The 19942-nt window shown below is 46.9% G+C and overlaps 1 protein-coding gene across 7 annotated transcripts in view; it reads right to left on the reverse strand.

Annotated features, from left to right (window-relative positions):
• Positions 1 to 19942, reverse strand: part of TCF7 (transcription factor 7) — a 61460-nt gene that overhangs the window by 40072 nt on the left and 1446 nt on the right. The window lies entirely within an intron of this gene.

The raw sequence follows: 19942 nt of genomic DNA on the forward strand, positions 1-19942 counted from the left end.
GATGCTGTGCAGGTGGTGGGAGGGCTGTGGTGCTCAGCTCCCGAAAGAGAGGTGAAGGGAAGTGCATCCCCCTGCTTTCAGAGCAGCCTGGTCCTCTCCACCCGCGGCAGGAAGCGTGGCACATCTGCACCCCACCGTGCAGCCCGTGGTGAAGGCACCTTGCCTTCCGGTACATGCCACGGGTGTGCAGGCTTCACACGAGATGTGCCCGGCAGCTCCGGCGATGGGGCACCCCAAAGCTGCTGCCAAAACTGGGGCCATGGCTCTGTGCTAGCTCCTGCATCCAAAATACCCTTCTGGCAAAGGAACAGCTCCACTAGCAACCAGCAGCTCCAGCTCGCTGGCTCTTTTGAGGCCAGCTATAAAGCTGGTAAACACTTGGACTCGTCTGACAAAACATACGAGCAGGAGGAAATGGGGTGTGTGCAGAAATACTCCATTACATATTGTAATGGCAGACATTAATTCAATGTTAATAACACTTTGCACTTTTCAATCACATATTCTAAAACCCTTTAGATAGGTGGGGAAGCATTTGGCTGATAATTACTGGGCAGAGCCCAAAGGTGTATTCTTCCCTTAGGCACGAGGAGATGAAGTGACTTGTCAGAGTGGCAGAGCTGGGAAGAGAATCTACATCTACCCATTTCCAGACCTACATTCCCATCTAGTTGCCAGAAAGCGGAGTTAATTTAAATATTACCGTTTGCTGACCTACTTACAACGCTACCATCAAAACTTGGAAGCTGTGATCAAGTATATTCCCCTCAATACTTGGGCTTTTTTAGGATAACGCTATCTTTGAAGTACGCCTTTCAGCTGCATTTAAACAGATGGATCATTATTATTTGCTCCACTTTCTTAACAAGTCCCTGTTTGCTGCAGACTTTGGATAGACACTAGCTCAGCCTCCCAACCCTGAAAAGCACCTTCTCAGTGCAGTGATTGCTCGCTGTGATTATCACCCCATGGCCATCGTCACACCTTGCCCCAGGAGCTGGCAGGACCTAAAGACACAGCGCCTGCGCAGGCAGAGCCAGAAGCTTGTGGCCATGCCTGTACCTGCCCCTGTTGCTCCTCTTCCCCTCAGTTTTCTTCCTAAACAACCTCCTCCTTCCTCAGCCAGCCCATTTTCAGTGCTTAGTGGGTCACTCTGTCGCCTTTCATCATCAGCCTTCCTCCCCTTCATCAAAACTCCAAACCCCTTCCTGCTTGCAGACAGAACTACAGCACCATCAAATATCAACAACCACAGTATGCAACGTGAAAGACGAGTTCAAAACAGAGTCTCCAGCATCACCCACCACCCATCCTCCTGTGGTTTCTCAGGTTCCTGCAGCCTGCTGAGCATCCCAATGCTGGGCAGAGTAAAACCCTGCTGGAGGTTTAAGCTGCTGTACTAGATTAAAAAGCTGATAGTGAACCCTTGAAGTAAGACTGAGGAAATGGTCAGCGCTGTGCCCAGTTCTGAGGGCTGACCAGTGCTTCCTAAGTAGGTCACATCATGTGGAGGGGAAATCACTGTTGTCTGACCCACTATGGCTGAGCAGCCCAAAGTGCCTCCTCGGGTACCATCACCCCAACCACGCTCCACTCATCCCACACACTGCCTGCAAAGCCACGGAGCCACCTACACCTACAGAAGGGTGAAATCCCAATTTTAATCCCCTGGGTGATTCCACCCTGATGGAAACTCCATCCCTTGAGCTCTATGTTTCCCTCCCGGGTCACCAGGAGCCGTTAGACATCCTCAGGCTCACCATAACCTCCCACCATACAAACTGTTTACAGCCATTTATCGAGGTGCACCAGGTGTGGATGCGGTTACTGGCTCGGAGACTGTTTACCTCATCCTCCTTTCAGCATCACATTGTCACAGACTGTATATGAAAATCAGATAACAATGGTACTTCAGTCACAGCCAGCTCAGCTCTGCACACTCCACTCACACATGCAGCGGAGGACGCGGTGCATGTACAGTCCTCCCAGCAAACCACATATGAGCTGCTGCAATGAAGTCTCTGCCTTATCTTTGCTGAAGTAAATTACACTGAATTCTTATTTTTTTTTTACCCCTTTTCAAAGCTAATACACGAATGACAGGATGTTGTCGAAGGAAAATATGAGCTTTCATGAGATATTATTATTAGCACATGGGCACCTCTCTGCTGCTTTGATCTTACTGTAGGTTTGTGTTTATTCCTCCTGACTCTGGACCGGCTGAACTCAAACCCGATGTCTGCTCCGATAGAGACCCTGAACAATTAAAGCTGGGTTCGTTAGCCACAACATCGCGGAGCCAGGGCTATGGGATAACTGTAAGGGTGACACTGGGCTGAATACACTCTCTATGTGTAGTTTTCCCAAAGTCTCTGGGCCGTGACGAGGTGTTTGCTGTGAGCGGAAGGGTGGCAATGTGTGTACTGAACAGCGCCCTTTGATATTTCACATGTAAGGCAGAGCATGGTCAGGTTTTGTTTGCAGCGGAACTGTGCTTCTTCCATTGTTTTCTGAGCTGAAAAAAACCACCACGATTGTTCAAAAAGGCTGCCTGAAAAACAGTGTCAAGGATTCACGGCCATCTCGGATGATCTGTGACCAAAATGCATTTGTGTATGTTATTATATATGGGTTTATTAACACTTCTGCTGGCAGCGCAGAGTCAGTGCTGCTGCAGAAGAGTAATTCCCAGGGTGTTTCTGCTTCGGTCATCTGGGGAATCATTTGCGGAGCTCCAATCAATTACAGGTCCACAACCTCCCTGTAGGCAGGGCAGTTGTACAGACAATACTCAGGGCATGTTTTGGTGGTGATGCACAGGAAGAGAAACCTAACTATTGGCACTTAGTCCCTGGACTAAAGGTGCAAAGCCAGCAGTGAGAAACAAGCAAGCTGCTTTCCAGTGAGCAAATCTGACTCTTATAAATAAAGTCTTGGAGACTCCAGTAATTGGCAGGGTTCATTCATACTTGGTGCTAGAGGAACAGAGCCCTTCAGCTGTAGAACTAGCTATAAACAGCCCTTTTACCAAGGTAAACGGAGGGAATGAGTTAAAAGAGAACAAAGTTAGCAGGAATGGGATAGGTGATTCTATCAACTGGCTTCATGCACAATTAGACAGTAATTTCAGACAGCCTGTGTTCAGAGCTCAGCCACGCTCTGACACCTCAACAGGCCACAAAAGGCAGACCTCAGGGATGAAATGCTTTACCTGTAAGAGACTCACGTTTGGAGGGTGGAATCTGTCTGTCTGTCCTTCACTGCATCTGCTGCTGCCCCAGCTCCCTTCCTTTGTCCCCATAGGACAAAAAGAAATACATTAAACATATCCCTGGAAAACAGGGACACATGGTACTTTTAAACTCCTGCTCAGCTTATTGACCTGAGAATCACTGAATCATGACTGGCTTGTGTTGAAGGCACCTTAAAGCTCCTCCAGCTCCAACCCCTGCCACGGGCAGGGACACCTTCCACTAGAGCAGCTTGCTCCAAGCCCCTGTGTCCAACCTGGCCTTGAGCACTGCCAGGGATGGGGCAGCCACAGCTTCTCTGGGCACCCTGTGCCAGCGCCTCAGCACCTTCACAGGGAAGAGCTTCTGCCTAAGAGCTCATCTCAGTCTTCCCTCAGGCAGGTTAAAGCCATTCCCCTTGCCCTGCTCCTACAGGCCCTTGTCAAAAGACCCTCTCCAGATTTCCTGTAGTCCCTTCAGGCACTGGGAGCTGCTCTAAGGTCTCCCTGGAGCCTTCTCTTCCCCAGGCTGAACAAGAAGTGCCCCACCAGCCATGCTGGTGGCACGTGACAGCTCATGCTTATGCAGAGTGATGCCACTGAAGTCTAAGTGAATGCCACCAGGTTTGGAGGTGACACACAGGGCATTGGCATAGGCCCACTGCAACCAGATGCTATTTGTGTTGACGGGTGATGGGAGGCTGTGTGACAGCAGCATCAGGAGGCTGGGAAAAGCCACGTGAAAAATACATCAGCAAACAAGGTACATCAGGAAGGAAAAGATATTCTTAATGTTTTTGTGAAAATTCTGACCTGGGGAAAAATATTACAAACAGGGTGAAAAAAATCAGCTGAGCCCGGGCAGGTTTTTAGAAACACCCAAGACAAGAAGTTTGCAGAACACTGACAATTCCCCATCAGCCCTAATGAGTGTGGAAAGGGAATTGGGAACGGCAGCAAACCCAGGAGACAGCGGCTGCCAGTGCTGCTGAGTGATATTTACATCAGTGTCCTGCCAACAATACCATTACTGGATTATCAGGGTGGATTAAGCCTTTAGCCAATTACCCCGACTGGTAAATTGTAGATTGTCTAGACTCCTTCTTGTTCAACAACATGCATGAAGTTTCTCTTTATCACTACAGCATCACACGATGCTCTTGTGGGATGTAATCCTGCGCTTCCCCAGGAGGCTCAGGTGAGCCCTGCCTGCAGCTCTGGGTTGACTTAGCGTGGCCCTGTGCACAGACAGAGTTATTTCAGACAGGATTCTCATAAATTCAGAACGACTTCCAAATTTCTTGACTAGGAGATCAAAGAGGTGAGCATTTGCTCCGTGCCATCTGGGGAGCTGCTCAACAGGGCAACGCAGTCTGGGGAAGGGGGAGGAGAAGGGAAAAAAGAAAGTCTTGGAGATTATGCCCTCAAAAACAAGCTCAAATGCCACCCTCACATTAAAAAGCACTGGTTGGCAGTAACAATTAATTTCTTAACTGAAACCCGCCCAACTGTGTCCAAGTGTTTTAATTTGCCTATTGCTACAATATGCAAGGGAGCTGGCAGTAATGGATTTGCAATTAAAACTAAAACTGGCAAAGAAATCGCAAAGCTGGCAAAAGAGCTAATCTGCAAGCCATGATCACAAGATTACACAGTGTTTATGCACATGCTAATTACACCAGTGCATTGCTGAGAATCACTTGTAGCAGAGAACACTGGGTTTACGTGATCTAAAGCCCTGGATCTGCACCGCCAGCCCAGCCAGCATCCTACCTACTTCCCACAGCTCCTGCGAGCCAGGAACACAGGGGGAATCGCCATGGTCCCTGCGTGGAAGCAGGGAGTAGGGCAAGGGACAGGCATGGTCCCCACGGTGCCACTGCACACTGCAGCAGGGGAAGGATGGCAAGCAGGTAAATGCCAGTGGTCACCAAGGGCCATGTCCTCAACTGGAACACAGAGCCCATCGGGGTGTAATTAAAGCCACCCTGAAGAAACTAGCACCCAGTTATTCACCCTATTTACTTTCATCCTGCCGTCTCCTGCCTCTAAAAATAGTTATTCCAGCAGGTCCCTGGAGATCAGTGGGTTGCAGAGCACATGCACATCAGAGCACACCCTGCGCTGCAGCCACCGAGGGCACCCACTGCCACGAGCATGAAACCTTGACAAATTACCTGCAAAGGGCAGGATGGGGAGAGAAAATGACTTAAAAGTGATCAAACATCCATACAAATCATTTGTAACAGAAAGTGACAGTGGTCAGGGGCACCGTGAAGAGCAATTCTGAACCACAGGAGAGAATTTCAAGGAGAAAACAGAATGGAAGAGTAGTCCCAGAATAAAGGGCTGCTGGGAAAAACTGAGATTCTTTAATATATAGAATTAAGGATTGCCAGTATCCTCAGGGAGGAAATGCAAATGGGGTTCAGACCATTTTTTTCCATAAAAATTAGGAAGGAGAAAGAATAGACTTTGAAGTTCAACATGTTAGTAAATGAAAGCAACAGCAAAGGAGACACAAAGAGAAAGCAAGCCCTGGACGCCTAGAATTATGTCTTAAACACTTGGTACTGAAAGACAGAACCTGAGGTGATGAGACTTCCCTTCATACCACGCACAGATCCCAGAAAATCTCTAGATTAGAAACTGCCTGAGAAAAAAAGTATTGCACAACAAAGGTAGGATGGAGTACAGCACTCAAATGGGATTCTTCGGGCCTTATTCAGCCAGGCCAGGATGATGGGGCTCGAGGAGCACATCAATGAAGACCTGGAGCACATCCCAGGCTGCTCTCAGATGCACAGAGCAGAGAAAGGATTTTGGGAGTGATCTTTGACTCTATGGAATGGTGGCTAGAGTCAGTGCAGAAGGAGGCGACAGCTTATAGATGTCTATGGAGATGTCAGAAATCCAATAGGCAGCACTATGGAGATTCGCAGGTTCGGCTGCACTGACAGGGCTGATCATTCCCAACACCCTCATGAAAGCCGGATGGTTAGTCCAGGCTGCATGGAGGCGGTGAAGGACCAGAAGGACACTGTAAGGATGCACAGCAATAGTCACTGCTAGGTCTGGCAGAGAGATGGATGGTCTCGGTGGTGACTTCTCAGAGGTATCATAGCCTTGCTTGGCGCTGGTAGCTGGCTGATGGGCAATTTGTATTTGGCTGATGGTCATTCCATCCTGTGTACTTGGGTAAGGCAATTACAGAACAAGTTCAACCCATCATTACTGGTGGCCGTGGAATGCCATGTGTCAGGAAATGGCATCCGACCATCACCGATGCAGATAAGTGCTATGGAGTTAATGAGTGCTACAGAAAGGGTGGTTCAAGGAAGAAGTGCTCCAAAACCTGCACTGGAGATTGATTTATCCATCCCACCTGTAATGCACTGCCAAGTAGTTAATAGTACATCCAGCTGCTGAGGTAACTGAGTGAATTCAGGAGGCCATGGGATAGTGGAGACAAAACACCACGATAAAGAGGAGATGATAGAACATTGTGTTCTTCAGACCATAAACTCTATGGCTCTTCCTTGCTCTGAGTGAGATGTACGGACTCTATGAGTTTAAAGAATATAACACAATCATGTCATTTTTTCTTGGGTATTTTGTTTTTTTTTGTGTGTTTGGACTTTTTTCCTTAAATCTGGGAGAAATTTCTCCTCGTATCCAGAGGTTCATCTGACTTCCCTGTACTTGTTAGCCAGCACCTAAGCCAGGCTCTGCTGGTGGGGTCTGCCCTTCTGCCTCGCACAAGGGAAGCCCCAGATACAAACTGTTGCCTATTTAAAGTCATCTACAAACCAGTTTAATAAAAGCTGACTGCATCTGCTTCCATGTTATTAGTTCTGCCCCAAAACTCTGTTCCTGGCAACACAATGTTCCACGCTAATGAGCCAAATCTTCCCCTCCCATGGCAGTACTCCTAAACCTCCACACCATTCAGTTCACAAAGTTACCACCCTGTTTTCCCCTCGGGGGAGGGAAGGATTGCAGCTGCAGAGGGGGTTCTTCAAATAATATGAAGGCCAAAGATCTGTGGGAAAATCTGCTCTCAGACAAATAGCACTTGGGGGCATCTGCAGAGAGAACCAGCCCCTCTTTACTTCTGTCTGGGTCCCACGTCCTTCTGGCAGCAGAGTTTTTATGAACCAAGCTGCCATTAATCCCCTGCCAGTTCCTACACCCTACCATCCTCTGTGGGTAGACAGCACAGAGTGGGAGATAATGCTGCAGGGAAGTGGTATTTACTTCAGCTGGATTTTGTGGCTTCATGGGAGAGTTTCTACTTGGGGCAGTTATTTCTCACCCGCTCCTGCTGCAGGAAGGAGGGATTTGGTGTAGAATAGGACAACTTTTCTCAGCTCCTTTTCCAGTGTATTTTCACCCATTCTTGCCACTTTCCTCCCTGCAGCACTGAGCACAAGATCAACGGTGATGTGAGGTTATCATGCTGCAGTGATGCTGCTCAGATTAAAGAGACATCAGATAACTCTCATTACCTAACTGAAACTCGCTGTTAGACCTTTATAGAGACATGGTAATGACTAAGAAGCTGGAGGACTCTGCTGCCTGGCAGACACCCCAAGGCACCCCAGCTGTCCCTCCCCACTGCCCCTGTGACTGGGATGCAGAAAAGGCTGGGATGCAGAGAGAGATGCACAGGATGCCTGGGATGCAGAGATTCAGAGAGGGATGGGATGCAGAGAATTGCACAGGATGCCTGGGATGCAGAGCTGCACAGGGCATGAGGCTGAGCCCCAGCCACCATGAACACATGTGGTTTTGGCCTCTGCACGCTCACACCTGGAGCCTCCAGTAAGGAAAACTTTAGGCTTAGAAGTTGACACGGGCACAATTGATGGCTTTAATATCTCACAAAAGGATGCACTCCCAAAACAGCCTTCCCTACCCCATTGTGCCGAGTTTCCTCATGCTTCTGAAAGTTGGACTGAACTCATCTGACCGCCTCCTCTAATGCTTTCTGGTATAAACCTTTCTGCACCACATGCGACAACAGCATCTCCCTGGAAAAGATTCAGTTTGCTTCAGACTTTGCCTCAAGCCATTAACTGACAAACTGGCAGCTAACTACTGTTAACAAATGATTTCCTAGAGATTACTGTTCAAGTAAAAAAGGTTCCAAGATAAATAGACTCATTCTTCATGACAAGGAATTTGAATTATGCATCCAGGGGTTTGGTACATGTGTCCAAAAACTCTGCCGTGCAGTCCTGGAGGTTGTTCTCATCAGCATGTTACAAGTGGGTAAATAAGAAATGACATTTTGTCCTCGGATTAATAGCACTGATTTGTGCGGCATGTGTATTTGGACCATCCAAGGCTCATTCCCACCGAGCTAATGCCACTCTATGAAAATACCATTCAGACTGAGAAGGCAACTTGCTTTTAAAGAGAGAAAAGATGCCAATTACCTTGAAGGCACTGTGGTCTTGGGACCACCTGCAACTTGCTAAAACATGATGAAACTGCAATTTGTTTAATATCTTAGAGTAAATGGTCTACAGGCAGCACAGCTTACTTTTTTTGGCTAGTCCTTCTCTGATCACCTCTGAAACATCCCCTCTCGCAGCAGCCTGGGTTGGATTTGATGGGCTTTTATCCAGTATCAACGTGGCTTTCATAGAATCTCAGACTGGTTTGGGTTGGAAGGGACCTTAAAGCTCATCCAGTTCCAATCCCCTGCCATGGGCCTGGACACCTTCCACCAGACCAGGTTTCCCTGCAATGCTCTCCATACAGCGCTTACACATGAAATGATAAAGCTCCAAAATGCTCCTAAGGGAAACTGAGTCATGGCAAAACAAGCTCCTGCAGGATTGGGAGCAGGAGCTGGGATCAAACCGTGCTTCCTCCGCTGCAGCCCCACATGGCAGTTACAAGACTATCCGGTTCCTCTGCCGTAAAATCTGGTACCCTGCCTCACTTCTTACCTGATTTTGAGAACATCCTGTGTTAACACATAAACAAGTGGTGCTACTCATGTTTGTGTATTTGGCTGTTGACATGTGTCTGACAGGGCACCTGGAATTGCTCGGCTCCATATCAAACCAACTCCCTGGGGAGCAGACAGGAGAGAGGCAGCTCCCACCCACAGCAAACACCAACGCTCCCGCCCGGAGCCAGCCATGGCACTGCTTTTAGAAGAGAATTTGGATGAAGAGTGATGCTTTTGGATACAGGAGCTGATCTTTCAGGCATTTATATGCAGATCCATGTACTAGATCAGTAGAAATACTGTAATTTTAAAACATTCTCTTTGGCCAAGTTTAAATCTATGCATGCAGTTATATGCTATTTCCAGTAAATGCCAATAACCAAGCAACTGGCACTGATACATGAGGTAATTTTCTGTCCTCAAGGGTAGAAATGAGGTTTTTTTCTACAATAACCCGTGTGCTCAAGTGCTGTCAGAAGTCCCAGCCAGCACACATTTGGTGTTTGTACCTGAATTCTGCTCCCAACAGGAAAATCAGAGTTCACCAGAACAGTAAAAAACTCACATTGCCAGATATATCCCTGGTTTCAGCTATCAAATCAACTACAAAAAACACAAAAGGGCTTAGGCACGATGTTAACTACAAGCCAGAAACATCAAAAGCTTTTTAGCTATTTCTAAACACCAGTATCTGTTATATTGTACAGAGCATGAATTCCAACATGAGCCAAAATGTCTAAGCACTTGGTTGGAAATCTATCCTTACATCACTGCTGACTGTGTGTAGAAATGAATGCACTTACTCTATGAGGTTTAGATAAAATCACTGCCCTGTCAAAGTGTTCCCATGTTCCCTGGTCCAGCTGTTTTTGAGAGTGCTATACTAGCCAACAGCAAACACACAGCTGTCAGGTCACTTTACAGCATTTGATCCTTCAGTCAGTAACATCCTGCAAGAATTCAACTGATCCATCTAAAAACTTGAAGCCTGTTTCCACTGGAAAAGGGACAGACCTGGACAAGGGACAAGAGCTGCCCCTAAGTTAAAACAATGCAGAGAACAACTCTTAAGTCTTGCAGTAAATCACTCCGAGTTGCACTGCTTGAAGAGCTTGTGTCCTGCCCCGTTACAACCACAGCTCCATCTGATTTGAATGAAACTTCAGACTTCAGGATGTTCATGCCAGCTATTTAAGCAGCAATGTCATTTCTTCAGCACCCGATTACTGCATTCGCTACCGCCACAGATTTTGTTCCAATTCCAAAAGCAAACTTATTTTGAGGAAATAGACTGTTTCCAACTGGCTTTTGAGGGACCACACACTTAAAACCCTGGCCAGGCTTAAACCTTCAGCCATCCTTGTGTTTGAGGCTGTACAACTCCAGCATCCCCACTTCTACTTACAAAAGAAACATGCAAATGATATCAGCACTGAAGATTCTAACATTCTTTACAGAAAACTATCCCTATAGTGATGATTTCAAACAAGTAACCAGCTAAACCCGAAACAACAGCAAGAAAATCAAACCTGAGGAGCTCTTCAAAAAGATCTCGAGCGATATCAGCTGGCAGGACTCTGTTGCCTATCCCAGAGCTACAGCGGTTTATCCCAGCCAAAGCCCAAAGCCAGGAGGCTGCATCCTTTCATACTGCCAAACAAAAGCCAAGTTCTGATCCCTGGGATGAGGAAGAACTTTTTTTGTTGGGGATACACTGCTGCATAATTACCGCAGATTTCATTTACTTTCTTTTGAATAGTACAGCAGCTCAAAGGCTAGGTAGATGTGGCAGCTCCTCACACTACCTAAAGCTCTAGGTTTACATTTTGACAGTTATCCCTCCAAAATACAGGGATGTGTGTGTCTATTGAAGGAAAAGAAAGTATTTCCATCGATAGAAGACAGGGAAATACAACTGATGCTGTCAAACTGACAGCAAAGAAAAGAGTTTCATGTAAAATAAAACAAAATAAAACTGATTTACTCATTTTCTCAATAAAATCCAAGTTAGAAACATAGGGATAAGAGCACACGGGAACACCCCTGAGCAAGGGACTATTCCTGGGACTAGAATGTGGAAAATTCCATAAAGCATGAATGTTGCTAAGAATATTCGAAAGTCAAAGCTTTCTGTGGGTGTGCATGCACAGGGATGTCAACACAACTATTTCATGATCACCGAAATTGCTACTAGCCTGCATCCTCTCCGAGTGGCTATTTTTAGGACCCGGCCTTTCATGTGGTATAATGATGTGGATTTTACAAGAGCATTTATAATGTGTTTCATATGGTGCAGAGTCCTGGAGAAATCACTTTATATCAGGGAAAGTAAAACAAAAAGGTTTGGGTGGCTTTGTTCCTTTAGTTTTTATCTTCTATTATTCTGCTTCGGATTTGGGGTTCATGCGCATATCTGAATTGTGACAGCACTTGGTATCCCAAAGGAAAGCTCAGCACAGAGAGATGCAATCCCCCAAAACCTCACCTGGATTTCTGACTCCACATATTCCTTTGGACAGTTGGATTTCAAAGCTGGCAATGCCCCACTCTAAGTTATAGCAGGAAGCCAGAGCTCAAAGGCCAAACCTCGACCTTGGCTATGCTGGTGTCAGGGGTTGTGCACTGCCTCCCACATTAGTTGCCCTTTCTTTTTTAGGGCAGAGTCACACAAAGCAAGGTCTGTGGATGATGGTGACTCCTCCTCGCTATCTCTGCTTCCACACCAGTAACTCCAGGCAGCAGCATGTAATGAGACCCAACTCATCAGCCTCTCCACACTAAGAACAACACTTTTGCCATGTGGTAGATCTTAGGATGGTTTATTTCCTAAACATGAAAGCAGTCTCCACAGTGCCATCTCCTCAGTGTCGGAATAAAAATTCCACATTCCCGAGCCTTCCTGAGCATCTTGCTGGGAATAGCATCCTCCCAGCCCTCTTTCCACAGTGTGTTTATCACTGCAATCCCCTCATGCTGAGTCAAGCAGACTTCTGTGATCTGTGGCTTTCACATTTTACTTTTGTGTTAAGTCCCATCAGAGGAGAGCCTCTGTTTACACTCGTGTCTGCTGTTCCTTGGAGCAAACCACAGCAGAACACAAATTCAATATAGAGCAGACGAGCTGAATCACTTAAAAAAGGAGCTTTTTTGGTCAGTCCATGATTACTGCGTAGCTCTTCAAGGCAGACGTGTACTTTGTATATTATAGTTCCAGATTCTCAATGGAACAAAGGAGACACTGTTGAGACGTTTTTTTGCCTATCATTTAATCAAATGTAAAGTTGTTATAACCGGAGGGGAAAAGTGCTCCAGATTCTAGGATCCAGCTTTACTTTGGTTTCAAAAACTTACCACAGCATTGTTGAGTTTATTGTTTTCTTTAACAAAATACTAATTTTGGGACCCCATGAAACACAATGAACCAGATTCTTCTCCTTGCAGCTGAGCTGTCTTTAGCACAGAAGCGGTGGCCAGGAGAGGAGCAGTGGTTTAAAGCCACTTTGGTGACCTCTTGCCCAGCACCTCCAGCCAGCAGGATCCTTTGGGCGGGTACCATTAACTCTGCCATCTTTTGCCAACCCTCCTCATCCTCAGTGTTGTCCAACTGTCTCACTTTTTCCATGAAACCACTTCACAGAGGCACTGGTGGTGAAATAGTCCTTCATAACTTTGGGAATGGTCATAAAATAAAAAGACCTAAAGGCAAAAAATCAGAGAGATCCCAAGGGACAGAGCAGGGATAACTCACTCCATAAGGAGGTGAAGATGAGAGCTCTTTGTCCAAGATCACTGGGAGGTGACCAAGAAAAGGATCCTGCTGTAATCAAGAGACAGAAGCATAGGATGTTGCAATCACTTCCTTAAAGACATGAAGTAGGTGGGTTTGTGAGCCAGCAGCATGTGCTGAATGGGCTGTCCTGAGGTGAGAACGAAGACTTGATACTCACAGAGGGTTTGGCACACTTCGCAGGCTCCCAGAACAAATCCTCATCCACAGCATGGAACACTCACCCTGCCTGGGGGCTGGAGGGAGCTGTGCCCTCCTGGCCATACCACTGGACAAGCCAGCAGACAGAGCAGCCATTTGGGCTTTACTGATTCAGCTGGATTAAAACTGGAAACTCGGAAACGAACAGCTCTGCATCCTGTTACCAATCCTCTGAGTCACCCACCCTCCTACCAAACCTTTGTTTCATCCTCCAGACACACAGACTAATAAGCAAGTATCACGTTATAGAGAGATTTGGAAGAATAGCACATGAAAAGAGTCTGTGGGGAGGGGGGACTGACAGGTCCCAGCTTGGCACTACCTGGGATTTGATCAGGCTGAAGAGTTTCCCTGCTGCAATATCTCTGCAAAGAGCTCAGGAAGCAACTTGCACATCCTCTCCTATTTCTGTGCCCTCCACCCACCACTGGTAAATGATGAGGTAAGAGCATATATACATCAGGCTGGCAGAGATGCTGATGTAAGCCATCTCCCGGCACCCAGAGCAGTGAGCTGGAGCAGCAAAGGCATGGGAAACCAAGCAAGTGCACAGCAAAGGAGAGGTGTTACGTGACGGTGTGGACAGCCCAAAGCCTCAGAGAGGTGGGATGGAGATAAGGTCCTGCAGCGGCAATGACCTCTGCAAGAGGATGTCTGGCATCTAGTCCCTCTTCAAATCAATACAACAGCCAGGAGGAGACAATCCTTAAGGATTTCTTTAATTCACACATGGTGGAGGAGATTTTAGTAACTTAACGGTAGCACGTGCAAACCTGCCCTGTCTAGCACAGCCTCCTGTGAGCATACAAGAGGTCTTTACTTCACCTTCCCATGGTGAACTAGTGAGGGGCTCAAAGGCCAACTTGTATGAAACCACTCTGTGATTCTATGAACTGTGGATGTGACACTAATAGCAATCTGTAGATGTTTCCCCCAAACTGCTGAATTTTCTCAGCACTTCACTGTGCCCTACCAATAACCGTCATGCCTTGTACATGCAGACACACACAGTCTGGACCAGACTGCAATCTCAGGCGTGCAGTTTACACCACCCGTATCCTGAAAACCTGCTTTACTTGCAGATCATGCTACAGATAGAGAGGGATTCAGCCTGCGATTAGGATCTGGCCTTTCACAGATGATCTGCGAGAGCAGTCAAGAGAGTCATCTCCACAGAGTCTACCATGGCTGTTTAGTCACAGGAACACGTGTGGTTGCTTGAACGGGTACATTGGAACAGCAAACGCCCGCAAACTCCCTTCTCCTGGTTAAAGCACATGCCATGTGCTGCTCAACCCCATATCACTTTGTATTTCACAGTTACAACTTCAAACTTATTAACCATTAACATCGAGGAGCCTTGGGAGCTTGGGCTGATGTGAGGGTTTTGCTATTCTCTCCAAATTCTCAACCAGTTGAGCTAATAGCACCTCACAAACAGCAACAGCTGGAAGCTTGCAGGAACGGTGTTTGTACCATACACATCTCATAGCAACTCCCCACTGACAAAGCATCCCATGCCTGGGTAGCCACTTCCAGGGTAGACTGTGAAGGAATCCCAGTGGGAGAGCAGACATTGTTGAACTGTCCAAATCACATGCACACTCATTCACATGCGCAGATGTACATAAAACTTGGTTTTTTGCTTCCCTGTGACATTTCTCCTCCTCTTTTTTGCCTTCCCAACCATTTTAAAAATAAGGTTCTATTAGACCACACACAGGCAGTGCTGTATCATGTCACTGCTTCTTAAGCAGAACTCTCTAATTTATTTCAAAGGGAAGTTCTGCTTCAAAATTGAGGGTGTGATATGAACTCAGAAATTAACACAAGAATTTTCCTTGGGGGGGAACCAAGGCTGAATCAGACATGCAATAAATGACCTCGGAAGCCCTGTGCCTTGGTACATCCACCTATCCCCCATCATGCTTTAATAGAAAAAAGTTATTTTCACCATTACCCTATTTCAAGTTAGGTAGAAGAGCTGGAATTAGTGGATTCACTCTGGTCGGGAGGGAACAAGTTACTAATCTGTGTGTCTGCCAGGACATCCATCAGCAGGCACCGCACTCCAAATGCTTTCTGCTGGGAATATAACAATCTATGGGGAAAGAGCACTGTCCCAGTGAGGTCCCATAGCACAAGCCCCATGCCAGCGAACCTGGCTAGGATGCTGCAGACACTGCTGGGAACGCGCAGACCTACCGGTGGCTTGCAGCTGCCCTCCCTCCATGCACCACATCTGGAGAGGGATGCAGCAGCCCTCTCACGCACAGCAACAAATCCCTATCACATGGCGGCTCCAGGGAGTTTTCCCACTGGTTTCAACAGGATCCGAACTCAACACAAGAAAAAGCACCACTAAACCATTGCCCTGACAGTGCAAGCTGGGACAGAAAGAAAGACCTCCGCACAGAAGCAGCTGAGCTGCAGATTTCCTTCCACCAACTGCTGCGGGGGCAACAGCCTCCTCCTGCAAAGGGATGGAGCAGCACCACGTCCCAGAGCTCAGCTGCTTCTGTCCAGCGAAGGGCAGCAGAAGGATTTCAGCTCCATGCTTTCTGACTTCACTTTAGACATGTGGGACCTGTGGCCACAGGCCAGCAGTAACTGCACTTTCATCTTGCCCTGCCCAAGGGGACATTTCAAACCCTCTGAGCAGGAACCAAGCTCAAGGAGCTTGCTGGACCACAGGGACCAGGCTCTGAACACTGGAACCTGCAGCCTCATTTGAGGACTTGAGATGTGCAGAGCTTGGGAAGGTACCACCACCCTTCTGCTCCTGCATCAGCTCTGGTTAGACAACTTCATAATTAAGAAAATGAGGTAGTGTCTGTTTTCCAAAGAAACTGAGGCTCTTGGATCTCTTTGCTCACACAGACAGTAAGTCCAATGCCTCAACTTTAAATACAGAACCTCTGAATTCTGCCTGCACACACCTCACACAACAGAGGTGCACAGAAGGTGTGAAGAGCTCCCTGGGGAGCTCTGCCATCGACTGGAGCGGGGAGAGCTTGTGCCCTACATACGGGGCAGCATGGCTCATTCCCCTCTTTTATAAACCTATTTACAAAAGGATCTTAAAGGAACTTATAAGTACTCCTTCTACCATTTAACTACCACATGGTACAAGATATAACAATGTTCAGAAAACCCCCTCGGGTCTAAACTCAATTATATAACTGTAGCAAGAAAAATATTTTAATCTGATCAAAGTGTTAACATGTTTGACCATGTCTGACCTCTAATGTTTGTAACCACCTAAAAGGCTGATGTTCTCACTAAGGATGTACCTTAATTTGATTTAAAGTCATTTGTACTATTTAAAAAAAGGATATAGTTTTATGATTTTTTATTTCAGTTAGAAAAACAGTTCCTCAGCTTGTCAGTATTCTTTGGAAGTTTCTTGCAGATTTTTAACTGGTAAATCCTATATATTTCACTCAAGGAAAAGCTGGACTTTGCAAGTCAGGAGAGCCAAAGCAGAGCCGCAACCAACCACATATGCAAGACCAGAGCGACGGGTGAGAAACGGTTCTCCTGGTTCTGAGGTTTCAGATGCATGCACAGGCTCCTTCCTCACTCCTAGCCCTCCCTTCCCTCTTTGATAGCTTCACTGCCAGGCCGGGCTACTTGTGCATGCTCAAACAGCATCCTTACAGCTGAATTACCCTAAATTCATGTTTGCCACCTGGAGCAAAGGTGGCCACTGAGCCCAATGCCTAGGATCTGCCCACTACAGGGTGGCTCCTGCCACATCCTGCTGGTCGCTGGAGACATCAACTGGGCTTGCCATTGCTGCTGCTGTTAGGTACCCAGACATGTCCAGTGCATCACTTCAGAGCAAGATCATAGAATCACAGGCTGGGACCTTAAAACTCATCTGACTCCAGCCCCCTGCCATGGGCAGGACACCTTCCACTAGAGCAGCTTGCTCCAAGTCCCTGTGTCCAGCCTGGCCTTGAGCACTGCCAGGGATGGGGCAGCCACAGCTTCTCTGGGCACCCTGTGCCAGCGCCTCAGCACCCTCACAGGGAAGAGCTTCTGCCTAAGAGCTCATCTCAGTCTTCCCTCGGGCAGATTAAAGCCATTCCCCTTGGCCTGTCCCTACAGGCCCTTGTCCAAAGCCCCTCTCCAGGTTTCCTGTAGCCCCTTTAGGCACTGGAGCTGCTCTAAGGTCTCCCCTTAAGGAGCCTTCTCTTCTCCAGCTGAACCACCCTAACTCTTTCAGCCTGGCTCCAGACCAGAGCTGCTCCAGCCCTCGCAGCATCTCCATGGCCTCCTCTGGACTCGCTCCAACAGCTCCATGTCCCTCTTGTATTGAGGGCCCCAGAGCTGGACACAGGACTGCAGGGGGGTGTCTCACAGCATGTAAATAACACAAGTGTGTTTTGGTAAAAAGAGGCAATTTTGGCTGGGGAGATGTGGGGAGCTCAGCAGGGTGCTGGAGAGAGCCGAGGAACAGTTAGCAGGCCATAGCCACCTCAGGGAAACAAAACAAAAGTGATGCTGCTGAGAAAATAAGAAAGAAAAAGAGGAAAGCAGCACACTGGTACCACTGGCAGCAACACACCCACACGGGCTGGCTCCAGCACCACTCACAGCGCCCAGCTGGGGTCTGGAGGGAGCCCACGGAACAGAACTGTGGTTTTACAGTGAGTCACAGAGTGGGGTTCAGCCCACAGGATCGGCGCTGGCTGCCCTTCATCTACAGCCATGTATTCTGTTTTTCAATCAGGTAAATGTAAAGCCCTGACAGTTTGCCAAAGTACTCCTGGGTTAATTCATTTAATTTTTAGTTTTGGAAGGTTCTGAACTTCATCCTGGCTGCAAACACCCGTTTCCAGGAAGCATCATTAACCAACATACAATCTCCACTATCGAGCGCACCCACAAGTGTGGTACATAATGCCATTCACTCACACAACCCTCCTCTCCGACTCTACTTTTGCTAAAGTGTTAATTAAACACACTTCTATGGATGGTGAAGTATCTGCAATCTTCGGTCACAGATCTGACCTCCTCAATTACTGGAAACAGCCACCAGATTATAGCCCACAATTCATCCAATATACACAGTAGCAATAAATCTATATGAAAACAATACACAATTTACTATGATAACCTTTGCATAGTCAATATAAATACAAGACAAAATTGCCCAGCTATTCCAATACTGGAATAGCTATTATCCAATACTGGAATAGCTATTATACCAAGTCAAAAACCACAAGACCAGCCTTTATCTGAGGAAGAATCTTCCCATGTCTGCTAGGTTGTGAGTTAAAAGTCTGTTAAATCAAATCAGTTTCTTAAGGCACGCAACAAACCACCACAGGATCAGAACGGGCCTCAGTGAAGCTGGCTGGGACAGGAGATGATTCCCATGGCTCCCAAGGGGATGGAATCATTCCCTCTCTGCTACTTCATTTACCCCCTTTGAGCTCTGCACCATCTATTTACTCCTGCTCCGACAGGAACTACTTGGGTTTTTATTACATTATCAAGAGGAAAAGCAATTCACAAGCTACAATCTCCTTTTAACCCTAATTGCTAATAAATAGACTATTGCACTTCGTGGCCCATCTAGTAAGGGTTTAAGATTAAAAGAAATGTTCCATTACAAGAAAGAGTTGCTGTGCTAATGTAACTCTGAACTTACCCAGATTCTATACTAGGGAGCAAACTAAATACGTTTAAATAAGACAAATTCAATAGACTTAAACATTTACCAGGAAGAGAGCAGCTTAACATTTTAGGAGGGTGAGGGGGATAGCTGGTACCTGGATGAAGGGACACAAAGGTGGGAAGCAACAGGAGAAATGCTCATTTGGATTACAACAATGTACACTGGCCCTGTCTTGCAAACGCATCTTTCCTGGCTGCAAACCCAAGGAAGACTCCAAAATTAAGGGACAGATCCTCAAAACTGACTTCAGCAAAGTTCCAGCAGTCTGCAGGCAGGGGAATCTGTGCCCCCAAGAAAGGCTGTGCTGGGGCTGGGGCAGGCTCATGGAAGGACCCATCTCCTGTGACCCAGGCCAGCAGTGTCAGCCCGCAGGGCACAGCAGCGATTCCCACAAATAATATTTCATCTCACTCTTGAGTTTCACACATCACAATCCATCACTTTTTCATAGCGCCAGTTTAACGCTCTACCCCTCCAACCAACAAATGACTGAAGTTAAGCACAATGTTATGTATTCTTTTCCAACCTTATCCCTTTAAAAGTGAAAAACTAAACCCGAAATAAACCAGCTGATATTCTGTTCTCATTTACTGACTACAAACAGAATCATGTCTGAAATGAATGCAGCAATGCTGGCTCCTCAGGAGCAACACAAGCACCAACTGACTGCGGCAACGTCATGACATGATTTTCTGGAGTTCTGCTAGAGATGGCGATGGGAAAAGACAGCTTTTGCAGAGAAGCCTTTAGTTCAATTATTCAGACAGCAAAACTTGTAAGCATGAGAATACAGAGTTACTAAAGCTGATTTGACCCAAGAGGGAAAAAACTTCATAGAAAGAAGACAGTCCTCCAGCAGCATGAAGCCTTTTCCTAAATACCTCTATTGCCATTTTAGAAGCACAAGATCCACTCTCTGGACCATCATCCACAACAGAGCCCGAACTAAAGCAGGCCAAACCCTGGCAATCTCACAAGCAGATACATCAAACTGAAGTCGAGCTGCGGGACATATCCCTGAACACAAACACCAGAAGCTGTTCTCCTCCAAAGTCAGTGACCCAGAAAAAG

The sequence above is a fragment of the Pezoporus flaviventris genome, unplaced genomic scaffold (genome assembly GCF_033815535.1).
Source record: "Pezoporus flaviventris isolate CSIRO_AGI_PZ_B2104156 unplaced genomic scaffold, CSIRO_AGI_Pfla_v1 ptg000023l, whole genome shotgun sequence".
Taxonomy (NCBI): Eukaryota; Metazoa; Chordata; class Aves; order Psittaciformes; family Psittacidae; genus Pezoporus; species Pezoporus flaviventris.